Here is a 20,026-nt window from a genome sequence, read left to right on the forward strand (position 1 = left end):
AGGATCAGCGTGGCAGATGTGTTGCTGCCTACCCTCAACACCTGGGTGCGGCCCGTCAGGAAGTCCAGGATCCAGTTGCAGAGGGAGATGTTTAGTCCCAGGATCCTTAGCTTAGTGATGAGCTTTGAGGGTACTATGGTGTTGAACGCTGAGCTGTAGTCAATGAATAGCATTCTCAAGTAGGTGTTCCTTTTGTCCAGGTGGGAAAGGGCAGTGTGGAGTGCAATAGAGATTGCATCATCTGTGGATCTGTTTGGGCGGTATGCAAATTGGAGTGGCTACGGATGTGAGTGCTAAGGGTCTGTAGTCATTTAGGCAGGTTACCTTTGTGTTCTTGGGCACAGGGACTATGGTGGTCTGCTTGAAACATGTTGGTATTACAGACTCAATCAGGGACATGTTGAAAATGTCAGGGAAGACACCTGCCAGTTGGTCAGCAAATGCCCGGAGCACACGTCCTGGTAATCCGTCTGGCCCCGCAGCCTTGTTGACCTGTTGACCTGTTTAAAGGTCTTACTCACGTCGGCTATGGAGAACGTGATCACACAGTCGTCCGGAACAGCTGATGCTCTCATGCATGCCTCAGTGTTGCTTGCCTCAAAGCGAGCATAGAAGTGATTTAGCTCATCTGGTAGGCTCGTGTCACTGGGCAGCTTCTGGCTGTGCTTCCCTTTGTAGTCTGTAATAGTTTGCAAGCCCTGCCACATAAGACCAGCGTTGGAGCCGGTGTAGTAGGATTCAATCTTAGCCCTGTATTGATGCTTTGCCTGTTTGATGGTTTGTCGTAGGGCATAGCAGGATTTCTTATAAGCTTCCGGGTTAGAGTCCCGCACCTTGAAGCAGCAGCTCTACCATTTAGCTCAGTGCGAATGTTGACTGTAATCCATGGCTTCCGGGCTGGGGTATGTACGTACAGTCACTGTGGGGACGACGTCCTCGATGCACTTATTGATAAAGCCAGTGACTGATGTGGTGTACTCCTCAATGCCATCGGAAGAATCCCGGAACATGTTCCAGTCTGTAATAGCAAAACAGTCCTGTAGTTTAGCATCTGCTTCATCTGACCACTTTTCTATAGACTGAGTCACTGGTGCTTCCTGCTTTAATTTTTGCTTGTAAGGAGGAATTAGGAGGATAGAATTGTGGTCGGATTTACCAAATGGAGTGCGAGGGAGAGCTTTGTACGCGTCTCTGTGTGTGGAGTACAGGTGATCTAAATTTCTTCCCTCTAGTTGCACATTTAACATGTTGATAGAAATTAGATAGAACTGATTTAAGTTTCTCTGCATTAAAGTCTCCGGACACTAGGAGTGCCGCCTCTTTGTGAGCGGTTTCCTGTTTGCATATTTCCTTATACAGCTGACTGAGTGTGGTCTTAGTGCCAGCATCCGTCTGTGGTGGTAAATAAACAGCCACGAAGAGTATAGCTGAAAACTCTCTAGGCAAATAGGTCATCAAGGTAAAGCGTGGCTATTTTGAAAAATCTAAAATCTAAAATATATTTTGATTTGTTTAACACTTTTTTGGTTACTACATGATTCCAAATGTGTTATTTCATAGTTTTGATGTCTTCACTATTATTCTACAATGTAGAAAGTAGTAAAAATAAAGAAAACCCTTGAATGAGTCGGTGTGTCCAAACTTTTGACTGGTACTGTATATTCGCAAATATTTGTGTTAGAATGATATGATGCCGCTTTGTTGAACTTAGCTAGTCTATCATTAGCTGTAATCTGTTGGCCTATTTTCAATACTCTTTGTCTTGCTGTTCATTTTTAAGGATGCAAGGTTACATCCTTATTGCCATTGTTTGGATAATGTTACAAAATACTATTTCAGTACAGGCTGAGCCTGTGTTGATGACTTCCCTGTGAAGTCCAGTGTGATAACGCATGGTGATATATTACTCTAAACTAGTGATATACCGGCTTATAAACACACACGTCTGATGTTCTGAGAACGTTCTAAGAATGTAACGTGATGGTCCCAAGGGAACGTTCTCGGGGACCTTTGTCTTGTTCCATGTAAGTTCCCAGGACTTCACAGAGGACCATGTCAGGACCTTTTTAGGATGTTCATTTTATTAGTCCTTAGGACGTCATGAGATGGTCCCAAGGGAACGTTCTATGGGGGACCATTATCTAGTTCCCTGTAAGTTCCCAGGACATCACAGAGGACCATGTCGTGAGCTTTTTAGCATGTTCTCTGGACTTTCATTTTAATAGTTCCCTGGGGGGGACCTTTTTCTAGTTCCCGCTTTGTTCTTGGGACATTGTCATCAGGACCATGACACATCGTCCCAAGAAAGTCAGTGGGGACGTCCACTGGACAAACCGGGAACTTGACAAAACCTTCAGGGACCATGACACAATGTCCCAAGAATGACCTAAAAATGTCCTCAGGGACATCCCTGGGACCATGACACAACGTCCTGATGACTTTAGGAGACCATTTCCTGATGTCATGTGGACGTCCTAACGACTCATTATTGTTTGCAGGGTATACATAAAGAGAACATAAAAAAAAGATAAGTTCAAAGTATATACATCCTCTTTATACATCCTTATTGTCATGTTGTGAAGCATGTGTCATGAGGACTTCCTTGTCCAGTTGTGTAGTTCAGTATCAGATGATTGACTCGTTATTGTACCCACATACAGCGCCTTCAGCAAGTATTCACACACCTGGACTTTTTCCACATTTTGGTATGTTACATCCTGAATTTAAAATGGATTAAATCTTGATTGTGTGTCACTAGCATACACACAATACACAATAATGTCAAAGTGGACATTATTGTTAGAATTAAAGTTAGAATGCTTTACCTATTAATGAAAAATGAAACGCTGAGTCAATAAGTATTCAACCCCTTTGGCATGCCAAAATAAATTCAGGAGTAAACATTTCCGTAACGACCAGGGAAGTTTTACAATGCCTTGCAAAGAAGGGCACCTATAGGCAGATGGGTAAAACAAGCAGACAATTAATATCTCTTTGAGCATGGTATATCAATAAACCCAGTCACAACAAAGATACCGACGTCCTTCTTAACTCAGTTGCTGGAGAGGAAGGAAACCACTCAGTGATTTAACCATGATGCCAATGGAGACTTTAAAACAGTTACAGAGTTTAATGGCTGTGATAGGAGAAAACTGAGGATGGATCAACAACATTGTAGTCAGTCCACAATACTAACCTAAATGACAGAGTGAAAAGAAGGAAGCCTGTACAGAATACAAATATTCATAAACATTCGTCCTGTTTGAAATAAGGAACTAAAGGAGGATCCTGCATGGAATTCTGGGGAAAGCCTGAGTGCTGATTAAGTTCTGTGACAATTTTGGCCTAAATTGAACTTCACGAGTTAAAAGTAAATATTTGACCTTCTAAATCGGATGGACAATGAGTAAGGTGTCACATGTGTGTGTAGGAACGGACCAAGGCGCAGCCTACGTATCGTTCCACATCTTTATTATATATGTGAAACTATGCAAGACATACAATAAACTATAAACAAAACAACAAACCGTGACAAAGAGGTGCAACAGGCACTAACTCAAAATAATCTCCCACAAAACCAAGTGGGAAAAACAACTACTTAAATATGATCCCCAATTAGAGACAACAACCAGCTGCCTCTTATTGGGAATCATACGAAAACCCCTACATAGAAAAAAGAAACTAGAACATAACATAGAAAATCTAAACTAGACAAAACACCCCAGTCACGCCATGACCTACTCTACCATAGAAAAATATGAGCTCTCTATGGTCAGGACGTGACATAAGGATAAGTATTCAAGTGAAAGACGGCATCAAGAGAAGATACTCTGCTATCTTCACTGTGTTTAAGGCGCTCACCGAGCCAAACTCCACGAGGTGGTAGAGGCTGCCATCACACTCAAAACAAAGACAGAGATGGCAGAGGTTCCTCTCTCATGGCAGAACTGAAGTTATTTCAATGAGAAACAGCCACCTCACTTGGCAAAATGCAAACCTCTATCGATGGCATGAAGGCTACGCTAGAGAAACATTATAAACGGATGACCCACATTGAAAGAAAAATTAGGAACATGACGAAAAGCTAATACAACAAGACCAAGCTATTAACTACCTGATGGGCCAAGTAGAGGAATTACAAAATAAGGGAGACTTGTTGGAAAACCTTTCGCGTAGTAATAATATTCCCATCTGATTTGATTTGATTTTTGTGGTCGAAACCAATGCAGAAAGGGGGCATAAAATGTCTACATTTGTGGACAAGATGCTGAGGGAGGTCTTGGAAATCGATGCTGCTTCAACTTTGGTCATGGAGAGGGCCCACAGAATCGCACCTGCAGCCCAGAGCATGCCCGGAGCGAAGGACACATGGGATTGCGCTATCATCGTGCACCTTCTCAACTTCGAAACGAAACAGAAGATACTGCAGCTGTCGAGAACCAAGGTAGAAGTATTCTACAAAGACAAGCGCATATGTATCTTCAATGACTATTCTGCAAAGCTCTTGTGGAAGAGAAAAGATTACGACGGGATCAAGAGAGAATTCGCAGCCAAAAACATCTCATACTCTCTGACGTTCCCTCTGATTCTGTACCTGATGCCAAGTCCTACCTGTGCTCCATTGGGATTACACCACCCTCCAGACCCGAGGACAGGGTCCGAAAAAATATGTGGCAAATTGTTGGGCCCTGAAGGAGTGAGAGACAGAAGGACTCGAGACCCAAGAAGTAGCCTAAATCTACCGCGTAACATTGTCCAGTCCACCTTGACTACTGAAGCGACCCCCTTTCCTCATTCCCACTTTCTCTTTTAGTAGGATATTGTTTTTTACTTTGTTTTATGGCAATTATATATAGGCTACCCAAGTGTAGGTTACTGAACATATTAGCCTAAAATTAGCTGATCCTTTATTGATTTAGACAATGCTTTAGGATTACATTTAATTTCCAGCATTTAACCCTTACTGTTTAAGCTTATCTAAGATGGCGTAGCAGTCAGACGTCTTTTTGTTCTCGTCCTGTCGTGTCCCGTGTATATATCTTTTTATATCTTTTTCTTCGCATATCTTTTTTATATTTTTCCTAAACCTCAACTTCAATATACTCTCCTGCAACACGCCTCACCCAATGTGGTATAGATCTGCTATTTTCAAAAGTTTTTTTTTATTTTTTTACATTCGAACCAGAATCCCCCAACAGAAGCTAGCCAGCTAACTAGCTACTGGCTAGTAGTCAGCTAACCACTGCTAGCGGTCATCAGCTAACCTCTAGCTCGGAAATCTCTCGCCAGTTTGCACAACACGATTCAAACCAGAGCATACCGGACTTATTTTCTCTCCATATCCCCGGATTCCTACCGCAAGCTCTGAACCTTTTCACCTGGATCATCGCAGCTAGCTAGCTGCAATCCGAGTGGCTTCTCCTGGCTAACGTCTCTGTCCCGAAGCAAGCACCAATTAGCCTGGAGCTAGCGCATGCTAGGCCCATCTCACGGCTAGCTGAAGAGGTCCATCAGCCACTCCTTGGGCTACAATATCTATTTTGCCAATTGGCCTGGACCACTTTTACTACACAAAGCCCTGCTAATCCATCACGACTACCGACGTAATCTGCCCGAGGGTTCTTTATCCAACAGGCCCCTCCGTCGCGACGTCCCCTGAATGCCCATCTGCTAGCCTGCTAACCGTCTAGAGCATATCGGACTGTTAGCTGAAACGATCCATCGGCCAATTTCTTGGGACACTATACCTATTTTGCCAATTGGACTGGGCACCTTTACTACATGGAACCCTAGTAATCCATCACGGCTGGTCTGCCGACGGGAGCGCACGAGGAGGCTACAACAGACTTCTTCCGTCGCGTTGTCCCTCTAAGGCCCTTCTGCTAGCTTGCTAGCCCCAGCACGCTAGCTGTCTGAATCGCCGTGTCTCCAACCAGCTTAAATACTCACTGGACCCCTATGATCACTCGGCTACGCATGCCTCTCCCTAATGTCAATATGCCTTGTCCATTGCTGTTCTGGTTAGTGATTATTGTCTTATTTCACTGAAGAGCCTCTAGTCCTGCTCAATATGCCTTAGCTAACCCTTCAGTTCCACCTCCCACACATGCGGTGATATCACCTGGTTTAAATTAGGTTTCTAGAGACAATATCTCTCTCGTCGTCACTCTATGCCTAGGTTTACCGCCACTGTATTCACATCCTACCATACCTTTGTCTGTACATTATGTCTTGAATCTATTCTATCGCACCTAGAAACCTGCTCCTTTTACTCTCTGTTCCAAACGCACAAGCGACCAGTTCCTATAGCCTTTAGCCGTACCCATTATCCTACTCCTCCTCTGTTCCTTTGGGGATGTAGAGGTTAATCCAGGCCCAGCAGTGTCTAGCCCCACTCCCATTCCCCAGGCGCTCTCATTTGTTGACTTCTGTAACCGTAAAATCCTTGGTTTCATGCATGTTAACATTAGAAGCCTCCTCCCCAAGTTTGCTTTATTCACTGCCTTAGCACACTCTGCCAACCCGGATGTCCTAGCCGTGTCTGAATCCTGGCTTAGGAAGACCACCAAAAACCATTAAATTTCCATCCCAAACTATAACATTTTCTGACAAGATAGAACTGCCAAAGGGGGCGGAGTGGCAATCTACTGCAGAGATAGCCTGCAGAGTTCTGTCATACTATCCAGGTCTGTGCCCAAACAATTTAAGCTTCTACTTCTAAAAATCCACCTTTCCAGAAACAAGTCTGTCACCGTTGCCACTTGCTATCGACCACCCTCTGCCCCCAGCTGTGCCCTGGACACCATATGTGAATTGATAGCCCCACATCTATCTTTAGAGCTCGTGCTGCTAGGTGACCTAAACTGGGACATGCTTAACACCCCGGCCATCCTACAATCTCAGCTTGATGCCCTCAATCTCACACAAATTATCAATGAACCTACCAGGTACAACCCCAAATCCATAAACACGGGCACCCTCATAGATATCGTCCTAACCAACTTACCCTCCAAATATTCCTCTGCTGTCTTCAACCAAGATCTCAGCGATCACTGCCTCATTGCCTGCCTCCGTAATGGGTCTGCGGTCAAACGACCACCCCTCATCACTGTCAAACGCTCCCTAAAACACTTCGGCAAGCAGGCCTTTCTAATCAACCTGGCCCGGATATCCTGGAAGGATATTGACCTCATCCCGTCAGTAGAGGATGCCTGGTTATTCTTTAAAAGTGCCTTCCTCACCATCTTAATAAGTAAGCATGCCCCATTCAAATAATGTTCAACCAGGAACAGATATAGCCCTTGGTTCACTCCAGAACTGACTGCCCTTGACCAGCACAAAAACATCATGTGGCGTACTGCATTAGCATCACATAGCCCCCGTGATATGCAACTTTTCAGGGAAGTTAGGAACCAAGCACAAGCAGTTAGGAAAGCTAAGGCTAGCTTTTATAAACAGAAATTTGCATTCTGTTGTACAAACTCAAAAAAGTTCTGGGACTCTGTAAAGTCCATGGAGAATAAGAGCACTTCCTCCCAGCTGCCCACTGCACTGAAGCTAGGAAACACTGTCACCACCGATAAATCCATGATAATTGAGAATTTCAATAAGCATCTTTCTACGGCTGGCCATGCTTTGCACCTGGCTACCCCTACACTGGTCCACTGCCCTGCACCCCCCACAGCAACTCGCCCAAGCCTCCACCATTTCTCCTTCACCCAAATCCAGATAGCTGATGTTCTGAAAGAGCTGCAAAATCTGGACCCCTACAAATCAGCCGGGCTAGACAATCTGGACCCTCTCTTTCTAAAATTACCTGCCAAAATTGTTGCAACCCCTATTACTAGCCTGTTCAACCTCACTTTTGTATCGTCTGAGATCCCCAAAGATTGGAAAGCTGCTGCTGTCACCCCCCTCTTCAAAGGGGGAGACACACTAGACCCAAACTGCTACAGACCTATTTCTATCCTACCCTGCCTTTCTAAAGGTCTTCGAAAGCCAAGTTAACAAACAGATCACTGACCATTTTTAATCCCACCGTACCTTCTCCGCTATGCAATCTGGCTTCCGAGCTGGTCATGGGTGCGCCTCAGCCATGCTCAAGGTCCTAAACGATATCATAACTGCCATCAATAAGAGACAATACTGTGCAGCCGTATTCATCGACCTGGCCAAGGCTTTCGACTCTGTCAATCACCACATTCTTATTGGCAGACTCAACAGCCTTGGTTTCTCAAATGACTGCCTTGCCTGGTTCACCAACTACTTCTCTGATAGAGTTCAGTGTGTCAAATCGGAGGGCCTGTTGTCCGGACCTCTGGCAGTCTCTATGGGGGTGCCACAGGGTTCAATTCTCGGGCCAACTCTCTTCTCTGTATACATCATTGATGTCACTCTTGATGCTGGTGAGTCTCTGATCCACCTCTATGCAGACGACACCATTCTGTATACTTCTGGCCCTTCTTTGGACACTGTGCTAACTAACCTCCAGACAAGCTTCAATGCCATACAACTCTCCTTCCGTGGCCTCCAACTGCTCTTAAATGCAAGTAAAACTAAATGCATGCTCTTCAACCGATCGCTGCCCGCACCTGCCCGCCCGTCCAGCATCACTACTCTGGATGGTTCTGACCTAGAATACGTGGACAACTACAAATACCTAGGTGTCTGGTTAGACTGTAAACTCTCCTTCTAGACCCACATTGAGCATCTCCAATCCAAAATTAAATCTAGAATCGGCTTCCTATTTCGCAACAAAGCATCCTTCACTCATGCTGCCAAACATACCCTTGTAAAACACACTATCCTACCGATCCTCGACTTCGGCGATTGTCAATTACAAAATAGACTCCAACACTCTACTCAACAAATTGGATGCAGTCTATCACAGTGCCATCCGTTTTGTCACCAAAGCCCCACATACTACCCAGCACTGCGACCTGTACGCTCTCGTTGGCTGGCCCTCGGTTCATACTCGTCGCCAAACCCACTGGCTCCAGGTCATCTACAAGTCTTTGCTAGGTAAAGCCCCGCCTTATCTCAGTTCACTGGTCACCATAGCAGCACCCACCCGCAGCACGCGCTCCAGCAGGTATATTTCACTGGTCACCTCCAAAGCCAATTCCTCCTTTGGCCACCTTTCCTTCCAGTTCTCTGCTGCTAATGACTGTAATGAACTGCAAAAATCGCTGAAGCTGGAGACTCATATCTCCCTCACCAGCTGTCAGAGCAGCTCACAGATCATTGCACCTGTACATCTGTAAATAGCCCATCCAACTACCTCATCCCCATACTGTATTTATTTATTTATTTTGCTCCTTTGCACCCTAGTGTCTCTACTTGCACATTAATCTTCTGCACATCTATCACTCCAGTGTTTAATTGCTATATCGTAATTACCTCGCCACTATGGGCTATTTTATTGCCTTTCCTCCCTTATCTTACCTCATTTGCACACACTGTATATATACATTTTTTCCTACTGTATTATTGCCTGTATGTTTGTTTATTCCATGTGTAACTCTGTGTTGTTGTATGTGTCGAACTGCTTTGCTTTATCTTGGCCAGGTCGCAGTTGTAAATGAGAACTTGTTCTCAACTAGCCTACCTGGTTAAATAAAGGTGAAATAAAATAAAAAAACTGCCTGGTTTTTAATGAGATGCCTATTACTATGCCTGCCCGTATATGCTTGTATTTTTTTGGGGGCGTTCCGTTTTCTTATAGCCTAATATTATCTGAGTTGGGAAAACATTTAATAGGCTATGGGGCTATATTTCCTAGTTTATAACAGAGTGCAGGGAATGTCTCATCCATGCGGGTTTGTTTTTGGGCTCCTCCCCTTTTTTCTTTCTTATTTATTTATTTTTGAATCCAGGCTACTCTTTATTAAATGATAGGTCGCCGAAGTGAAATTGTCTAGTGATAAATATTAGGTCAGATATACTAAAATATATATGCCGAAATACCACTTAGTTTCCACAATTTCCCCGCTACTGGATCTTGTGAGGAAACCCCATTGTTTAAAGATCACCACACCACCAAGATCTGCCACCCAGGGTGCAGTCTTGTGTGTTCTACTTTTAATTTCACTGTTCGGGCTCCCTTCGTTCTAGTGGAGACGCTTATATTTGTATTGATGTTCTTGTTGTTTCTGCATGTGTTTTGTGTTGAAATGAAAAACAAAGGAGTATTTCTGTCTGCAGTTATGGTACAAGGAAAAGGTCAATTCAAATCAAGGTCTGTCGTGTTTTATATTGACACTTTATACTGACAATGAAATGACTTCATATTTTGATTTATAACATGAAGGGCTTAAACCATGTGATTAAACAGAAAAGAATATTGATTCAGATGACCAACCTACTCATGCTAGATTACGGTGACGTAATCGGCAGGTAAGGGTGCTCTCGAGCGGCTAGATGTTCTTTACCATTCTGCTGTCAGATTTGCCACCAATGCTCCTTATAAGACACATCACTGCACTCTATACTTCTCTGTAAACTGGTCATCTCTGTATATCCGTCGCAAGACCCAATGGTTGATGCTTATTTATAAAACCCTCTTAGGCCTTACTCCCCCCATCTGAGATACCTACTGCAGCCCTCATCCTCCACATACAACACCTGTTCTGCCAGTCACATTCTGTTAAAGGTCCCCAAAGCACACATATCCCTGGGTCCCTTGTCTTTTCAGTTCGCTGTAGCTAGTGACTGGAACGACCTGCAACAAACACTCAAACTGGACCGTTTTATCTCCATCTTTTCCTTCAAAGACTCAATCATGGACACTTACTGACAGTTGTGGCTGCTGCGCGTGATGTATTGTTGTCTCTACCTTTTTGCACTTTGTGCTGTTGTCTGTGCCCAATAATGTTTGTACCATCTTTTGTGCTGCTACCATGTTGTGCTGCTGCCATGTTGTGTTGCTACCATGTTGTTGTCATGTTGTGTTGCTACCATGCTGTGTTGTCATGTGTTTCTGCCATACTATGTTGTTGTCTTAGGTCTCTCTTTATGTGTGTTTTGTCCTATAATTTTATTTTATTTTGTATTTTATTTTGTATTTTATTTTGTATTTTAATCCCAGCCCCAGAGGGTCCCTGCAGGAGGCCTTTTGGTAGGCCGTCGTTGTAAATAAGAATTTGTTTTTAACTGACTTGCCTAGATAAATAAAGCTGAAAAAATGTATTGTGACATTGCCCTCCTCCAGGAGACCCACTTATCAGATGAGGAGCACAAAAAGGTTCAACGGGAATGGGTAGGTCAGACTTTTTTCTCCTCTCACTCCTCCTCAAAAAGAAATGGTGTTTGTATACTGGTTAATAAGAGTTTGTCTTTTACATCGAAAATTAAGGTAACTGATTCAGAGGGTCGGTTTGTTATTATTCAGTGCCTATTATTTGGCATAAATTGTACTTTTGCTAATTTGTATGCACCAAATGATGATTCCCCACAATTTCTTATTATATGTTTCTTAGAGATTGCTAAGCATTCAAATACACATTGTGTAGTTGGAGGTGACTTAAAGTGCACATTATCTCCACATTTGGACAAGTCACGGCCAGGTAGTCCCATATTAAAAATGTCTAGAGCAGTTCAATTTCACTCTGACGAACAGGGGTTTAAAGGAGAAAGTTAAACCCAACAACAAAATATTAAACTTGATTTTCAAATCCTCATGGCACTTACTCTAGGATATATTTGTATCTCTTAGCTCATCAGGTAGAAACAGTATTATTAATAACATCACCATCTCAGATCCTAATCCGGTATCCCTAAAACGTTAAAAGATTGACAACCTGATATATACAGGTGGAGGCTAAACACTTCTTTTCTTGGAGAAACTTGTTTTCAAAAGGTTATTAAAGCTGAACTTACGTTTTTGGAATTTAACTCCACAGAAGCTATTAGCCCAACCCTTTTATGGGAGAGTGTTAAGGCTTATTTTAGGGGTCAAATCATAGCCTATTCATCTCTGCTCCAAAAAATAAGTATACAAAAACAAGATAAGATTGAGAGGGAAATCTCCCAATTAGAAGAAAGACATAAGAAACAAAGGGATGGGGACACTCTAATTTAGTTGACTGCAGCGAAAGGGGAGCTTAATACGCTTCTTACTTATAAAGCTGAGGGTTCTATACGATTTGCCCTAGACAAACCAGGGAAGCTTCTTGCACTGCAACTTAAAAAGGATGCAGCTGAACAATGTATTCCCAATATCAGAACAGTGTTGGGCAAAGTTACTTCTTGTCCCAAATAAATTAATAAGACATTTGCCGAGTACTACGAGACCCAATATAAGAAAACTAAAGATGCTTCTTCTCCGAAGGACTTTCTCACACATTTGGAGCTTCCAGAGCTATCGCGTGAAGGTAAGGAAATGATAGACGCTCCAATTACTGACTCAGACATATAAGTACCCACCAGAAGCATGCAAAATAGTAAGTGTCCAGGTCCTGACCGGTTCCCATGCGAGTTCTATAAAACTTTCAGTAAATAACTAATACCACTGATCAGAGGGGTTCTTCATGAGGTGATAGAGCACGATAAATACCCAGATACCTGTTGTGAAGCAACCATCACCCTGTTAACATGCAAATATTATCTTTAGATAATCTTAGGAACTCATTGCAGGTTGAATTACATGTGCAGATATCAGAGGAGAGTTGGGGGAATATATGGAAAACCCTATATAAAGACATGTATCCGAACAAGGGAGTTTCAATTCAAAGTACTGCATTGTTTTTTTATGAGCCCTGATAAACTTAATACAATGAAAGAAGAAATATCCGCTACGTGATGGAGGCAGTGTGGACAAATAGGTACTTTATCACATATATTTTGGCTAGGTCTGAAAATCCAGTCTTTTTGGTCTAAAATTCTCCATGTTATACAGGACATCACAGCTATTATTATTCATCCAGACCCATGGAATCTCCGCCTAGGTATTGTTCCTGTGAATACACTCCAGTCCTCTCCACTTAAATTTGTAGATTATCTTTTAGCAGCAGCAAGGAAATGTGTAACAAAATGCTGGAATAATTAACATGCACCCTCAAAAGATAGCATAGGTATGGTGTCTGGTCAGAGTTCCTGACATATCTTACTGGTCTTATTCTATCATTTCTGTTTTTATTGTTTGTTTCTGTTGTTTTTCTGTGGCTTTATCCAAATTGTATTCTTATTCAGACTCTTGAAATATTTGCTCTATACAGGCTAAATTTACCCAGAGTGGCGCAGCGGTCTAAAGCACTGCATCTCAGTGCTAGAGGCGTCACTACAGACTCTGGTTCGATTCCAAGCTGTATCACAACCAGCCGTGATTGGGAGTCCCATAGGGCGGCGCACAATTGGCCCAGCGTGGCCTGGGTTTGGCCGGGGTAGAAGTACTTGTTCTTAATTTTTAACTCACTTGCCTAGTTAAATAAAGGTTAAATAAAAAACATGTGAATGTAATTACGCTCCTTTGTAAAGACAGCAAAGATATGTTGTGTATGTATGGTACATGTTCTTTATGTGCTCTTTTTTATTGTTTTTATTTAAATGCACTAAAGTAAAACTACCATAACTTTATGTCCTAAAACCTATGTAATGTTTGGGGCAAATCCAACACAACACATCACTGAGTACCACTCTTCATATTCTCAATCATGATGGTGGCTTCATCATGTTATGGGTATGCTTGTCATCGGCAAGGACTAGGCAGTTTTTTAGGATGGAAAGAAGTGGAATAGAGCTAAGCACAGACAAAATCCTGGAGAAAAACCTGGTTCATATTGCTTTCCAACAGACACAGAGACAAATTCACCTTTCAGCAGGACAATAACCTTAAACACACGGCCAAATATACACTGGAGTTGCTTATCAAGATGACGTTGAATGTTTCTGAGTGGCCTAGATACAGTTTTGACTTAAATCAGCTCGAAAATATATGGCAAGACTTAAAATTGGCTGTCTAGCAATGGTCAACAACCAACTTCACAGAGCTTAAAGAATTTAAAAATGAATCATGTGCAAATATTAAGAAGGCACTCTTCATATACTTAATAAAAATGTCTTCATGGCAAGTTCAATGGAAACAAAGATTAAAACAACAAAGATCTGACGCGTTTCTGCTGCATGGCCTTCATCAGGGTCTACAAAGATATGATAATACAATGTCCTCTTTTGAACAGCTTTTTCCAATCAAACCTGATAAGCAATACTATACACATTAAAAAGTGAAGTACTGTAGATATGTTATCAAAATGCAAATCAAGGCTAGAAGCATAAGAACCCCTAGAAAAGTAGTTCTAACCTTGAATATGACTGGGCAAAGTGGTATGAACAGGAGAGCCATCTATTTTACAGTACACTAGATCACAGCAGACATGGACCACAGCAGTCTAAACATAGCTGAGGGCAATAGAGAAATATGTCCACTAGATTAGAGCAAATGGACCTCTCACGCCCCTACAGGAAAGGTGAGAAATGATTTCAACCAGGGTACTTAGTGGCCTGGTTTGTAAATCCCAAAATGTTCCCTTTGGGTTAGCTGTTTAAGACAGTCCCCTTTTCTAATTGAGCCCGGAACATGATCAATACCCATAGCTTGTAGGGAGGCAGGGTTGCCATGGTGTAAGGACTTGTAGTGCCTTGCCATGGGGTAGTCTTCATTGCCTACCCGTATGGCGTACTTGTGTTCCGCTAAGCGGTCTTGAAGGGGTCTCTTTGTCCATCCAATGTAGAACACCTTGCACTGTGGACATTCCAATCTGTAGATGACATGAGCAGTGGCGACCCGTCATTCAGGGCAGAGCCCCACCTGTTTTTAGCCCCACATGTTTAGCACAAAAAAAATGTATCTATATATATTTTTTTTTCTTTTTTGGGGGGGTGGAGGCTTGCCTATTTTGCATGTTATTTTGGCATTAATACGTGTCACATATCAGTTTGCAAATAATGTAAAAAATATATAACTCATTTGAGTTAATATAGCCGCATACAAACATGGTCTCTTTTTTTGTTTTCTAGAGTAAGGCAACTCCAAAATGCAGGTGTTTCAGCCTAGCTCAGTGCTTTCTGTGGTGGTGGGGCAAGCCAGGAGAAATTAAGAACATTGCGCCGTGATTGGCTCAGTTTTCTGTCACTTATGGGGACACTACGTCACAGGCCAAGTCTAATTCCTTAGTAAGGGTAGACATCGAACATTTAAGCCCTTTGGATCCTACCATAGAGTTACATTAGAAGAGCCCTTCCAAGAAGGCTCAAGGTCATTGGCCACAGATAAAATGACGTCAAATCATGTTATATGTACAGTAGCTTTGATTGGACTGATCATGTAAACATCTTAATTTCAAAATCTTAGCTAGCAGTCATCATCATGAATCAAGCCGACAATCTACTGGCAAATCCTTTTTAATCCTTGTCATATGAAGAGAAATAATGGAGATAAATTATAGATAAAACATATTGGTGCTCATCGGCTATTGGACATAAACATTACACAACAAGTTGGAAATCGCAAATTCAACAATGAGTGATTTGGAAGGAATCAGTGGCTAACTGCTAGAATTGCAAAGCAACCACTAGTCTGCTAGTCATTGGAGTGGCTGTGTGTTTTTTTCCAGAGTTCCCACCATAAATCCAGAGAATGCCAGACTTTGATGACAAAATTTGCCAACGCCAGGACCGCCGCTCCACTTTCCTGTTTAAGTGGGCACAGCACAAGGTGAGTCCAAAAATGTCTTGTAACGTTATGCTGCTGCATAAATGATGTAATATGCAAGGGAGATATGTATATACTATGTGTATGTTGTGTAGTAAGCTGTTAGCCCATGTGCCTCAGCCTAATAATTTAGTCTATTTTCACCAACGCGGTATTGTAAACACATCGTTCGTGGCCGGTGTGTGCTTGTTTGCATACTTTTTTTGTACAGCTTTGACAGTGCTACTGATAGTAGTGGTGGTGCTTGACTTGCACGTGCAAATTCAGCACACACAACATTCTATAGTAGAATTGTGTTATTTGACGTGTCAAATTAAAAGCTTATTAAACACAAAGACCCAAACGGCGTTCAATGTGCCTCACCCTAATAATTTGGTCTATTTTAATTTGGCCTACTGTTCCAAGTTGGTGGTGCACATGTAGCCTATATCCTGTTTTAAAGAAATGTAATAATTGAATATTGTAAAAGCTTTCATTGTCAGCTTAGATACCCCCTTTATTTATCCTATGGTTCTGACTTGGTGTACAGGGAGTACACTGTAAGAACAGCCCAGTTCTGAATTATATCACTGTACATTTCAAAAGTGCTGAACAAATAGTTATAATGACTACGTCCGTCGTCGCTCGCTCATTAATGTCTTAATCGAAATGACGGATTGCCTCTTATCTGCTTGTCGTTCCCTTATGCCATAGTTTGTACATTTCAACTGTCAGTAGAAACCACATTTGTTTAAGCAAGTCAGCCATATCAGCTATGTTTTTTTTAAATGCAGTAAACGAGGCTGAATGAACTGTTTCGCTGCCAGACAAGGCTCCGCTGATAGCCAGGTGTAGCAGTGGTAAGGTGTTGGGACTGTTGTTGGGACTCGTGTAGGCCCTAACAGTTTGTGGGCACCATTTGTCACCGTTATAGTGCAATTAATGTATTGTTTAGTGGCTTTGCTGGCATGCATCCCACATTTTTTTACATGCTAAAATCGCCGCTGGACATAAGTGGTTTTGCAGTTAATGAAATGCTTGACTTGATACTCCGTTTTAGAAGCTGTGTCAACAAAATACTTTTTCTGTGCAAACTTTCTGCAATGGTTGGACTGGTTGCATTTAAAAGAGTCACCAGGAAGATGGCTGTGGACTAATTTGTAATTTAGGGTAGGACATCTCTTAAAGCTTATGACTGGTGGCTTTGGAAGACTTTGCATAGTAGCGTATCACTTTGGATGATTCCCCAGTTCTTTTTAATGATTACTTGAATGTTCTCTGCTTCAGTGCTGTATTTTGTAACAAAATACACTCTCTCTGGTGCATCACGAGGCGCTCAGTCCATTTTACCCTTAAACAGATTCTCCACGTCAAAATTAATCTTCTTGGCAAATGTATTTAATGTGGCATTCTTGACAATGGGACAAAAGGTGGACTTGGGCTTAAAAGGTGTTTTTGATAGAAACTGCTTGACCTGAAACACTGGTGTCTGTAGTTGGAGAGGTGTTCCGCTTGTACCAGGCCTTCAGATGTAGATTGTAGCTCTTAAAGACTTACCCAGAAAGACTCATAGCTGTAATCGCTGCAAACGGTGATTCTAAAATGTATTGACTTAGGGGTGTGATTACTTATGCAAATAAGATATTTCTGTATTTCATTTTCAATACATTTGCAAAAATTTGTAAAAACATGTTTTCACTTTGCCATTATGGGGTATTGTGTGTAGATGGGTGAGAATCTTTATTTATTTAATTCATTTCAAATTGAGGCTGTAATACAACAAGGTATGGAATAAGTCAAGGGGTATGAATACTTTCTGAAGGCACTGTATTATCACAAACACCAAAAAGTACATGAGGTCCTTGTCCTTAGTGAATCATTGTTGGTTTGATGTCTTTAGAGGATGTATGACAAGCGTAACATCCTTAACCAAGTGTTTTATGTATCCCTCCATTTCCCAGTGGCTTGAATACCCTGAGATGTAATTAATAAAAATGATACAATCTAGACATTTATGCTATTTATGTTTATGCTATTAATCTCTATTGACCCACATTACATGATATCAATGCAAAGGCAATAAGGATTGGTATTTATAGGAAACACATGGAACGTGATATGATACTGCAACTTTGGGAATTGGAATCATTTTCAGATTTGAGTAAATGTTGTATTTCTATGAGTCAATAAAGGATTTACATTCTATAAGTATTGGCGTGATTGTCATTGTCCAAATTAGAAACTACTTTGCTGTGAAGCCACATTATTTTTAATGCTTCATTACTCTCTTATTTCCACACACACAATATAACCCTAACTTCAGTTTCTCTAACTACTAGTTACAAGGAATGTTTGTTTTCTGTCATTTTGAAACATCCAAAAAAGTCAGATGCTTTTGTCTAACAACCTCAAATACTCAAGACGAATAAACATCCCACACCATTGGTTGCGTGTAAATTCATCAATATGCCTTACCCCAAAATGAATGGAAAAGGTAAGCACAAACTCAAAACAGGAAGTTGTAAGTTACTAACATTTCATTCATGTTGTATTGAAATATACAGATGGCCTTGGGAATGGCTTTAATTTTAACATCACTTTTGCAGATGTCTGAAAACATCTGAAAGACTTTGATTTTGGAGTGAACTGTCTTGACCTGCTGTGGTATGCTGACTAACTTGTGAGACTGGATCAAAATACAACCGTACATCATCATGCATTTCCTTGATTAACAAAACTTTTGGTTATAAAACAAAAATGTTGTCCTCACTACACATTTTAAAGAAAGTGTGGAAGGATCTACCTTAAAAAAAAGGCCTAATGGTCAATACCTTTATTTAAAGTGTATGAAATTATTCTGCATTTGCATCTAATGTATAGGCCGTATGGTGTGGATGTTGGCAACACTCTGTCACTGAGAAGACTTTAGTCATTCTTGCTACCTAAATCTATCATCAAAAAGTCTACCTGCTTGTAGGTAATACAGGAAAAGAAGAAACATAGAATGAGGAATTCCTTCATTTCTTTATTAAAAACACAACAGAAACATCTTTATCCTTAAACATATTACAATAACATTTCACAATTAGAGTCAACTAAATAAAAATGAAATTTCACAAAATGAACAAATTAACAGTCAATTTTATGTTACAGTACTTCTACATGAAAAAATGAATGACAGAATCAGTGAACATATTTCCTACCTTTTCAATTTACGATTACTTCATGTGGAAATGTTGTGCAATGATTTAGGGATTTGAAACACAGTAAATCATCAATGATTGATGTAATTTATAATTGGTTACTTTGTAGATTAATTTCATCACTTTACAACATGGCATTGAGGAGTACACCACATCAGTCACTGGCTTTATCAATAAGTGCATCGAGGACGTCGTCCCCACAGTGACTGTACGTACATACCCCAACCAGAAGCCATGGATTACAGGCAACATTCGCACTGAGCTAAAGGGTAGAGCTGCCGCTTTCAAGGAGCGGGACTCTAACCCGGAAGCTTATAAGAAATCCCGCTATGCCCTCCGACGCACCATCAAACAGGCAAAGCATCAATACAGGACTAAGATCGAATCGTTCAACACCGGCTCTGATGCTCGTCGGATGTGGCAGGGCTGCCCAGTGACACGAGCCTACCAGATGAGCTAAATAACTTCTATGCTTGCTTCGAGGCAAGTAACAGTGAAACATGCATGAGAGCATCAGCTGTTCTGGACAACTTGTGTGATCACGCTCTCCGCAGCCGATGTGAGTAAGACCTTTAAGGCCAGGCACCACAGGCTAATAGGGATAATTTTTTCCTTTACTCTCATCAGACTGAAACTTTACCAGTTGAAAGTATACATAAATACAATATATTATTGTATTACAAGTTTTATTTATTTTAAAATTAAAATATGCAAATTAGGCAAACCGTCCTTAAATGTGCGCTAATTATGAGAATCTGTTGTGTGTGCATATTATGTGCATATTATGAGAATCTGTTTTTCAACACATTGCTTCAAGGCAGAATGTTTTTTATTTTTTTATTGTGATAAGACACTCAATGGTCAGACTTTTACAGATCAGTTCATCAAAATATTGTCATTTCATGGAATTATTTAAAAAACACTATTCACATGTATGACGGATGCATATTTTGCATATATTTACACATAAAATGACACTTAAAATCAAAACAACACAAGGTATAAAAAAAAGCCTCTGCAAAAGTCTGACTATAAGACCTAAGAACCTGGGTGTGGAATAATGGGAATGTACGTCCTTTGAAGACTGAGAAAAATGAATTGGCCAATAAATATAGGCTAATGCAATTAAAATGTACTT

This window comes from Salmo salar, chromosome ssa29 (assembly GCF_905237065.1).
Source record: "Salmo salar chromosome ssa29, Ssal_v3.1, whole genome shotgun sequence".
NCBI classification, from domain to species: domain Eukaryota; kingdom Metazoa; phylum Chordata; class Actinopteri; order Salmoniformes; family Salmonidae; genus Salmo; species Salmo salar.